The sequence below is a fragment of the Salvia miltiorrhiza genome, chromosome 1 (genome assembly GCF_028751815.1).
Source record: "Salvia miltiorrhiza cultivar Shanhuang (shh) chromosome 1, IMPLAD_Smil_shh, whole genome shotgun sequence".
In the NCBI taxonomy this organism is placed as follows: Eukaryota; Viridiplantae; Streptophyta; class Magnoliopsida; order Lamiales; family Lamiaceae; genus Salvia; species Salvia miltiorrhiza.
In genome coordinates, this window is record NC_080387.1 from 46542880 (window position 1) to 46553308 (window position 10429).

General features: G+C 32.4%; 1 non-coding gene across 1 annotated transcript; it reads left to right on the forward strand.

Annotated features, from left to right (window-relative positions):
• The first annotated feature begins 9155 nt into the window (after window positions 1–9155).
• LOC131007423 (small nucleolar RNA snoR83) lies at window positions 9156–9289 on the forward strand. The gene has a single exon (XR_009096124.1). It is a non-coding gene; the product is annotated as a small nucleolar RNA snoR83 (small nucleolar RNA).
• The last annotated feature ends 1140 nt before the right edge of the window (window positions 9290–10429 follow it).

Consider the following 10429-nt stretch of genomic DNA (forward strand, 5'->3'; position numbering starts at 1 on the left):
ATTCAAACAAGATAATGTTATTTGCATTTTACACCCTTATAATAACTAACTTTGGAAATTATCTTATCCGACATAGAAATATATCTGATCAACATTTATATATATCGCATCGCACGTACTTCAAATAAGTACAATTACTTATAAAAACAAAAATTAAAATATAGCTCTCAAAGTATATCGATGCAAAAAATTTCAAGACAAAGCATCAATACATAAATACATAGTAGAATCCCCCTATAGAAATAAGTACTTTATATAGGAATAAATTTTAGAGTGGATTTTGAAAATAGCCACTTTGAAATAGTAAATTTAAAAATTGTCCATTAAAATAAAAATTTAAAAAATTATTCACACTTACCATTTTATCCTTTAAAAAATTCGCGCATTTCACAACCAGTCGAATTTACAATCAGAATTTATTTTGGTTGTGAATTCAAGTAGTTGTGAATTTGAATTTTAAAGTTTGAATTCACAACTAAAAATAGTGTTATTCATGAATTCGCGTAAATTCACAACTAGAAATATTGTTAGTCGTGAATTCAAGCTTTAAAACTCAAATTCACGACTACTTGAATTCACAACTAACAATAGAGTTGGTTGTGAATTCGATATTTAAAACTCGAATTCACAACTAACACTAGCAATTCAGTCGTAAATTCATCAAACTGGTTGTGAATTCTAATTTTAAAACTCGAATTCACAACCAAAACAACTAGTTGTGAATTTGAGCTTTAAATCTCGAATTCACAACCAACACTAACGATTCAGCTGTGAATTCATCGAGCTGGTTGTGAATTCTAGTTTTAGTTGTGAATTCATATATCTGGTTTTGAATTCAGGAATATTAAGTTGTGAATTCATCGAGCTGGTTGTGAATTCAAGAACATTAAGTTGTGAATTCATCGAGCTGGCTGTGAATTCATAGATCTAGTTGTGAATTTAAAAACATTAATTTGTGAATTCATAAATTTGGTTGTGAATGTATAGATCTTGTTGTGAATTCAAGAACATTAAAAAAACAATTGGTGCTCTTCGTAAACTTTAAAAATATATTAAATTCATCATATTCAAAAGTCAGCCATGTCGAGTGAGATCCATACCTGCCATCTCGTCGTCGGGCAAGATCCGAAGAAACTTAAGCTTATGCAAAGCATAATTGAAACATAATCGATAGAGAGAGAGAGAGAGAGAATCGAAAAGAAGAACCTTTACCCCTACTGCTGCACATTCTACCCCTCTCACAACACATACCAGCACTCTCACGACTCACACATCCAAATGTCGCTGCCTTCCTCCATTCTTTCAAATTTTCCGGCGAGCAGCGGCGGAGCTGCTGCCATCACAACTCCCCCAAATCTCTTTCCCATCTCTCTCTCAACACTCAGCCCTAGATTGAAAATTGCCGCCTCCAATTTTGATTCTCGGCGCCGACAATCACAGGCCGCCACCGCCGTCGCTCCCCCTTACCTCTGATGCCACTAGGGGTGGGAAGATAGGGTTCGGGTATAGGGTACCCGATTACCCGACCCGAAAAAATTGGGTATCGGGTACCCTATACCCGAAAAATTAGGGGTCGGGGTCGGGTTCGGGTATTTAGGGTGCTAAAAAATCGGGTATCGGGTATACCCGAAATACCCGATTTTTTTAATTAATAATTTTAAATTATTTAATTAAATTTAATTTAAAAATCTCTAAAATTTTGAATTGAAATTCAATTTTAATTTCGGGTATTTTTTGAAAATTTTTCAAAAATTTTCGAAAATTTTCAAAAGAAAATAGGGTAATACCCGATTAAGCCAAATCGGGTACCCTAATACCCGAAATACCCGATTTTCACAGTTTGACTTGAAAGATGCAATTTTGACCGGGTAATTTAGGGTACCCGAATACCCGACTCGGGTACCCGAGTCGGGTATTAGGGTACTCGATTTTTTTTCGAGTTCGGGGTCGGGTATAGGGTTTTGGTTTTATTCGGGATCGGGTACCCGATCTCGACCCGATTCCCAGCTCTAGATGGCACGACTACAAGAAACTCCTCCACTTCAAGCTCAACATCCCAGACCCCTTAGTCTCCTCCTTCTTCACCGACAGACCACAGCGTGAATTTTTTAAAATTTTTGAAGGAGGGGTATTTCTGACTTTTTACATAAAAATTGGCCAGTTTATTAAGTTTTCATTTTATAGACCAAATTTTAAGTTTATTATATAAAATTGGCCAAATCTATATATTGCCTCTAAATTTTATATGATAAAATAATCACGGTCCGACTCAAACCAATTATATTTAGGAATAAACTCCTTTTTTTTCCAATTTATATATCTTAAGGATTTATGTCTTCATATAGGACCAAATAACAATATTTAAAAATATCCCTTTCAAGGAACGTCTCTTATCTCGAGGAGTTTTGGTTGGAGGCGAGTGTCCGATTTGTGGTGTTAGGTATGAGAATTTGTGGCACTCTTTCTTGTTCTGTCCTTTTGCAGAAGATATTTGGAGGGTTAGTAAGTTGAATGTGGAGATCAACACTATTGTCTCGAGCTGTGATTCTTTTAGCTCTGCTCTTTTTCAGATTATTGGTCATTCGAGCGGTGATTTTAAGGTACGAGCTTGTATGTTACTTTGGCAAATCTGGAAAGATAGGAATGGTGCTGTTTGGAATAATACAATGCCTGTTCCTGCGCGTTCAGTGGTGGCTGCTGGGACGGCATAGGCTGACTGGAAGCTTGCTCGGGACTTACCTGCTGCCAGCAGTCCGATACCCCCCCAGCTAACTCCCTGTCTTGGTTGGCATTCTCTTCCTATGGGATCTTTCAAGTTTAATGTTGATGCTGCTTTTTTTGCCGAAGAAAATACGATGGGTGTTGGGATGGTGATCCGAGACCATGAGGGGAGGTTTGTGGTTGGAAAATCTGTTAAAATGTTGGGCTGTCGAGGCATTGAAGAAGGGGAGCTGCTGGGCATAAAGGAAGCTTTATCTTGGTTCAAAGACCTTGGCTATACGAAAGGAATAGTGGAGTCCGACTGTAAGCGTGCCTGTGATGTCATTAGTTCGAAAGAGAGGAATATTTCAGAGTTCGGAATCATCGCTTCTCTATGCCGGAATGAGCTCGCTTTGTTGCCGGAGGTCCGCATTTGCCATGTCAAGCAAGATCACAATGTAATCGCTCATTGTTTAGTGAAGTTAGCGAGAGATTTTCTTTCACATCATGTTTGGAATGAACCCTCAGTTTCTATGGTGGGTCATCTTCATGTTCCATGTTCGTGTGATAAATAAATCGGTCTCTCGTTTCTCCTAAAAAAAATATATTTATATATATGAAAGTTTGTGTAATTATTTTATGAAAAAATGTACATACACTGAAATAGAATATATACACATACGAGCAATAATTATTTTTTAAAAGTTCCTATATTGTTGGTACGTGATAAACAATGTCGTAGTGTATTTTAATGACAATAAAAAAAATTAAATTAAATTAAATTAAAGAAACTACGGTAAAAATGATGTAGACCTTGTGAAATGTGAAATCTTGCTAAGGAATAATCTATATAATATATAAAAGAGGAGTTTTTCCCTTCATATTTTCCCTCTTTTTTTCTCACTCTTCTGTTAACCAATTTTCTACTATTTTTTTCTTTTTGTTTTTTATATTTTAATTCTTTTTTAAACATTGTCAAATTTGATTCATGAAAAAATATTTAATAGACAATTTAAATTTATTATAGTATAAAAAAATATCAAAAATGAATTTAAAACGAATAAGTTATAAAAAATTTAAAATTTTTTTTTCTCTCTCTGCATTAAAATTTTATAATTTTTTATGTTTGTATATGAAAATATTTATTATGACGCATCAAACGTGATAATACTCAATAATAATAATGTGTAATGTTAATTTTTATTACACTTAAAGTTGAAAATTACATTTTGAAATTCAAGCTTTTATTGAGTAATTGATGCGGATTATTTTATTTTTAAAACATGTTTCATATTTATTTATATGTTAATTTTATTTATTTAAATATGAGTATCATTTAATTTCGATGTTCGTCGTGCATCGCACGAATGAGCATATACTAGTTAAAGTTAAAAGAGAATCCTGAAAATCTAAGCTTTTCCACCAAGTGAATTTTGAAGCCACGAATTTAAAATCAGTGTGTGTACATTTTTCATACAAGCATGAGAAAATGTGGCCGGAAATTGTTTCCGTGATTAAAATCAGAAATAATTAAAAGATTCAATATTTATTAGTAGAATTTTTTTTATTAAAAGTTAAAATTAAAATATACTCAAAATTCATGATTTTATAAATATAATTAAAATATGCTTAAAATTCGTAATTTTACGTATTATTAACTCTTTTGAAAATAAGAATATAAATCGAGTTTGTAAAATTACGAATAACTTGTTCATTTAATATTTTATGTAATTTTTAAATTCTTGAATTCGCTTTGCACATCACTTTTGCAATTATGCTCGCCCGAGTTATGCGTGAAGGCAAATAATATTATCACGCAATGAAAAAAATTTGACTAGTATTTGTAATGCAGACAGAAAGGAGAGAATTAATTTAAGTTGAGTTTATCCATAATTAACTTGATTGGTTAATATTTAATTATCAGAGTTCGAAATTTTATTGTCACGTGAGAAAACGACACAGGCTGCCAATTCCAGCTGTTGAGGATTGCTTCGTGGTCGTGGGGGATCATTGTCTTCTTCCCAACCTGTCCCTTTTTCTATTTATTTTTATTTTAAATTTGATCAAATTACATCAAACCTGCAATCCGACACGTGGGTAATTTATTTTCCATAATCATACAATATTCACGCAAAGAACTCATTAATGTTCTGATCATTTTTATCAATCATAAACGATAGTGACAACTGAGATACCGATATCTACATTATACTTCCACCCTCGACGATAATTCAAACAAAGTTTTTGTTTGATATCCGATATATATTTTCATTTTTTTTTTTAACTTAGGGGATATTTTCAAAATTCTTATCCATTGTTACTTGCTAATCTTGATTATATAAACATAATATAAACAATGAAATGCAACTAAGTTAGTAAATACTCACTTTATCAAAAATAACCTGAAACTTTCGAAATGTTATTTAAACCCTCAAACTATTAAATTTTTATCAAATATATCCTGCATATATTTTCCGGTCACCAGAAATGTGATGTGGCTCACCAGATGCCACAATGTAATTTATATTCTATTTTTTTTAAAATGACATGGCAAAAACGACTTCGTTTCGTACCATATTCTATCGTGTTTATCCCTAATTCTAGGTTATTAGCGTGAATTTCAAACACGATATAAGTAAATTTTAAATTTCAGACTGGATTTTTTAAAATGATATGGTACGAAACGACGTCGTTTTTGCCATTGCATTTTAAAAAAATAGAATATAAATTACGTTGTGGCATCCGATGAGCCAAATCACGTTTTTGGTGACCGAAAAATAGATGTGGGATATATTTGATAAAAATCTGATAGTTTAAGGGTTTAGAGAACATTTTGAAAGTTTCAGGGTATTTTTGATAAAGCGGGTATACTTCAGGGGTTTTCATGATATTTACCCTTTTCTTTTTAACCAATTAATAGATTGTGAATTCGAGTAGTTTTAAAAGAACTAGTGCGCTTATGTAATCTAAAAAATATATAAAAATGTAATATAAGAAGTATTTCTAATATTTGCTAAAATTATGTCAATTTATTATCACATTGTCGCTAAAATTATAATTCTTTTGATATAAAATTAATTTGATTTCAAAATTATACTATTGATGCTAGCTTAATCATGGACAATGGTTAGTTTATTGGTAAAAGCATTACTTTCACTAAATGAGTCAATGACCACATTCATTTGGAAGGTTTTTATTATGAATGATAAGATATGGTTTATAAAATACTTTAATGATTTAATTTAATTAAGTGTTTAAATTGCATCATTCGGTTTGTGGTGGATAATTCGACTTGCATCTTAATCACGCAATTGAATTATTAATTATTTATCACTCCAACAATGAGTTGGTTATTTAATCATTATTCAATTTTATCAATCTTATCTATTACATTCATTGAATTAAGTATCTTATCAAATCCGACTTCCAAGTAGTTTCACAAGAAGAACGAGTAGCGAAATTCGCTAGACAATGGGCAGCTCTATTAGCCTCCGACGAACATGATAAAAATCATAAACAAAATACGCACGAGCATGAGCAAAGGCTTCAAAAAGATCATCACTAAGATTCAAAAAGATTTTCTAAAATTACATAAGACTTTTTTTTCTTTTTTTTTTCTGAACATAAATACATTATACATGGCCTTTCATTTTTTTTTTAATGGATGATTTTAAATTTCCCCAAAATGGAAGTTGAGTTGATAATTGAAAATTTCAATGTGGCTAAATCGACGATGTGAGAAAAAACGACATAGTTGAAACACATGTTTATAATTAATATAAGTTTCAAATTCAAGAAAACAACTTTATCTGCTATTGACGAGCTCAACGATGGTCTTAAAAAAATACCTCATCCTTCCCATAAATATGTCATCATGTTATGAATATTTTCTCGATCATGCTCTTGAAATATGATCCTCAACATAGTCGTAAATTCTTTTTTTAAACTCGTCGTGACTTCTTCTCAATTGAATAATTTGTGGATTTGAAATTCATATTTAATTATAAACGACAACGTTTTGATGTGTTTGAATATTATTATTTTTTTATCGTCGATCTGGTCGCGACGAAATTTTTGAGTGTGAACTCTGTTTTGATTTGAGAAAATTTGAAATCATGCGTAAAATATATATAAAAAACAGAAAATAAAAAATTGAATGCTACCTATTTCATTGTTCTATAATCTATATATAACGTGAATCGTGAGGGGCTCTTAAACTATTTTACTGCTTTTGATAGATGTAAATAAAATATTGGCAATGAAAATGTGTCATTATCCATAATGTGATTGATGCAATAATAATTACCATTATTTATTCGTCCAACAAAAGCAATAAAGATAATTACTAGGTCTATATAGAGGATCAAACCAGATTCACCCTTCAAAAAGATGATGTATCCGGATAGGATAGTTAATATAATATTGGAGTCTTCTATACTTGAATATAAAATAAAATTCTAATAGTGTGCCCCATACACAATAAATAAATAAATAAATAAAAGATAGGGACATTTACATCTAATGTAACTATAGTAGAGATTTCTTATCGTGAATCTTTTACGCATGAAACTTACTTGCTCTGTAGCTCTGATAATGTAGGAATTCATCCGCGACGCATAACATTACAAATTAATCCTAAGAAATTAAAGTGTCGAATCCCCTAAAAAGGAAATTATAGTATCAAATTTTAGGAACTTAATAATTAAAGTATAAAAGAGTGTTAGTTGCACCAAAAATAAAAATATTTATGCTAATTAAAATGCGTTTTCGACATGATTTTTTGAACAACACCTTTTGATTTTGGCGCGGACTAAACATATAGTAGTATGATTTTTTTTAATTTTTTTTTCCGGACGGTCGGACCTTCCTAATCTATATAATATATAAAAGAGGAGTTTTTTTTCTCCATTCTTTCCCTCTATTTTTTCTCTCTCTTCTTTCACCAAATTTTTCAGTATTTTCTCTTCTTTTTTATAATTTTAATTATTTTCTAAACATCACAAAATTTTATTTATGAAAAAAAAAATATTCAATATGCATCTTAAATTTAATTTTGTGACAAGTTTTTTAATATGGTAAAAACAAACAAATCATCAAAAATGAATTTAAAACGAATAAGTTATGAAAATTTTAAGATATTTTATTTTCTCTCTCTTCGCTAAAATTTTATAATTTTTTTTATTTATGTTAGTCCATGAGAATATTTATTCATTTAATATGTCGTGTAATACTTTATAATAATAATGTGTAATGTTAATTTTTATTATCAAAAAATTTGAGATTATTTAATAACTATGATTATCATTAGACATTATACAAAGTTAAAATTTGTAATTGATGAGGTTTATCTTTAATTTATTTTTAAAATATATTTTGTATTTAATTATAATTTATCTAATATTTATATATTTTTATTTAAAACATGTGGTTGATTTCGATGTTCGTCGTGCATCGCACGAATGGTCATACTAGTATTCTTATTAGTTAGGGTTAATGATTCTTTTTACTAGGGATGGCAATGGATCCTGGACCCGGTCCAGATCCGTGGATCCAGATCCGATTTTACGGATCTGGATCTCAAATTTTTGGATCCACGGATCTGGATCCGGATCTGGATCTCATTTTCTAAAACGGATCTGGATCTGGATCTGGAAATTTGAGATCCGGATCCGACCCAGATCCGACCCGTGGACCCGATTGTATTTAAAATATATTATTTAATTTTTATATTTATTTTATTAATAATATTAAATATATCAAAAATTAAAAATAATAGAAAATTTAGATTAACTTTGAAACCCTAGTTTCCAATTCTAATTTCCCCTAACATTTCTCGGTTCCTCCTCTTCCGCCGCCTCCTCACTCCTCAACCACTCCCATCTTCCTCTCGGCCTTTCCAGCCCGCCGCCCGCCGCCTCACTCCGATCTCCCTCCCCAGTCACCCGCCCGCCACCGGCGAAGGCGGGGACAGCAGCAACTGCAGCACGCGGTCTCCCTCTCTAGTTCGTGCGACTCTGCGCTGCCCATCTCCGGTCTCCCTCTCCAGCCCGCCGCCTCACTCCGGTCTCCCTCTCCAGTCCCCCGCCCACCGCCGACGAAGGCAGCGACAGTAGCAGCTGCAACACACGGTCTCCCTCTCCAGTTCGTGCGACTCTGCGTATTGCCCATCTCCATCTCCGGTCGCCTGCGACTCTGAATCAAAGGTTAAATATATGTTTTTCTATTTTCTTCCGGCTTTTAGGATTCATCTGCAATGTTTTTGTAACATAGGATTCTATGATTTCTCTGCATTTTATTTTTTGGGTTTCTTGGGTTTCTGTAACAACACGAATGGCGAGATTTGGGTCTCCGCTGCAGGGCCACCCCTCCGACGTGAAATATTTCTTTCGTTTGTTTTCGTTGATTTCATTAATTTTGATTGATATTCATTTTGTAGTTGAGTACGTGCCTTCATAATCCCAGATAAGCTAATTGATTTGGTTCTTATCTGATTCATGGGAGGCACAGATCAAAGTTCTGGGAGTTTCGCTAATAACGCCGTTTACTATTCTTAAAAGACGGCGTTTACTAGTAGCTTCACCATACATTATTTTCTCTTCTGTTTTTCCATTTCGTTTTTCGTTTTGCATTTTTCTTTCGAGTATTTGGGTTTTACTCTTTTTTTTTTACGAATGGCGAGATTTGGGATTTGTAGAGACCATTTTATTGTTTTATGAAAGGTTAAATATTTAAAATACGTTTGTTTATTATGTTTGTAGGTATGTATATGTATAAATTCAAACCCCATACTGTCAATCACACTATTATATCATTATTGCAAATTTATAGTGGACATTAATCATTATCATATAAAAGAAAGATCCAATCTTATAAATACCTATTATATATTCTTTTGTTTTTGAATTTAATTTGAAAACACTAGATCCATGGATCTGGACCCGCGGATCCGTGGATCTGACGGATCTGGATCCAAAATTTTCAGATCCGCGGATCTGGATCCGGATCTGGATCTGGTATATGAAAACGGATCTGGATCTGGTATTGACCAGACCCGGTCCAGATCCGGCCCGTTGCCATCCCTACTTTTTACCCATTTTCAAAGACAAAAAAAAAAAAATACCCATTATAAGAGAAAACTATAAAAACTGCACATTTTGAACTTGAAATGACAATATTACCCTTACTTAATTCATAAAAAATACTGAAATCGCGAACTTTGCTCGACATGCATTAGTAAAGCATTAGCGTATTCGTAATAAATATATTAATGCTCGACATGCTCGACTTCTGCGAGTCGAGCAATAGTGGTAAATACTCCAATGCTCGGCATGCTCAATCATTGCGAGTCAATCAATCGAGCATTTGTAGTCGAGCACTCTTAGAAAATACACTAATGCTCGATATTTATCGATTACAAGTCGAGCATCAGTGGTTGAGCATCAGTGCAAAATACACTAATGCTCGACATAAGCGCAAAAAATGTCCTAAATGAATATACTTATATATTTTATAAAAAGTGAATATTTTTTATATTTTATCTTTCAAAATGGTATATATCATTTTACCCGTTATTGTTATTTGTACACGAGTATACTGCCTCACAAAACATATCTACTTGGAACACAAATTAAAGTTGCCAGCATTAAAATCAAATTACCGAATTTTTTTTGGGCTTGTTAAATATCGTGTTCAATTTCTAAATTGAATCAATTGATGTAACGACTGTGGA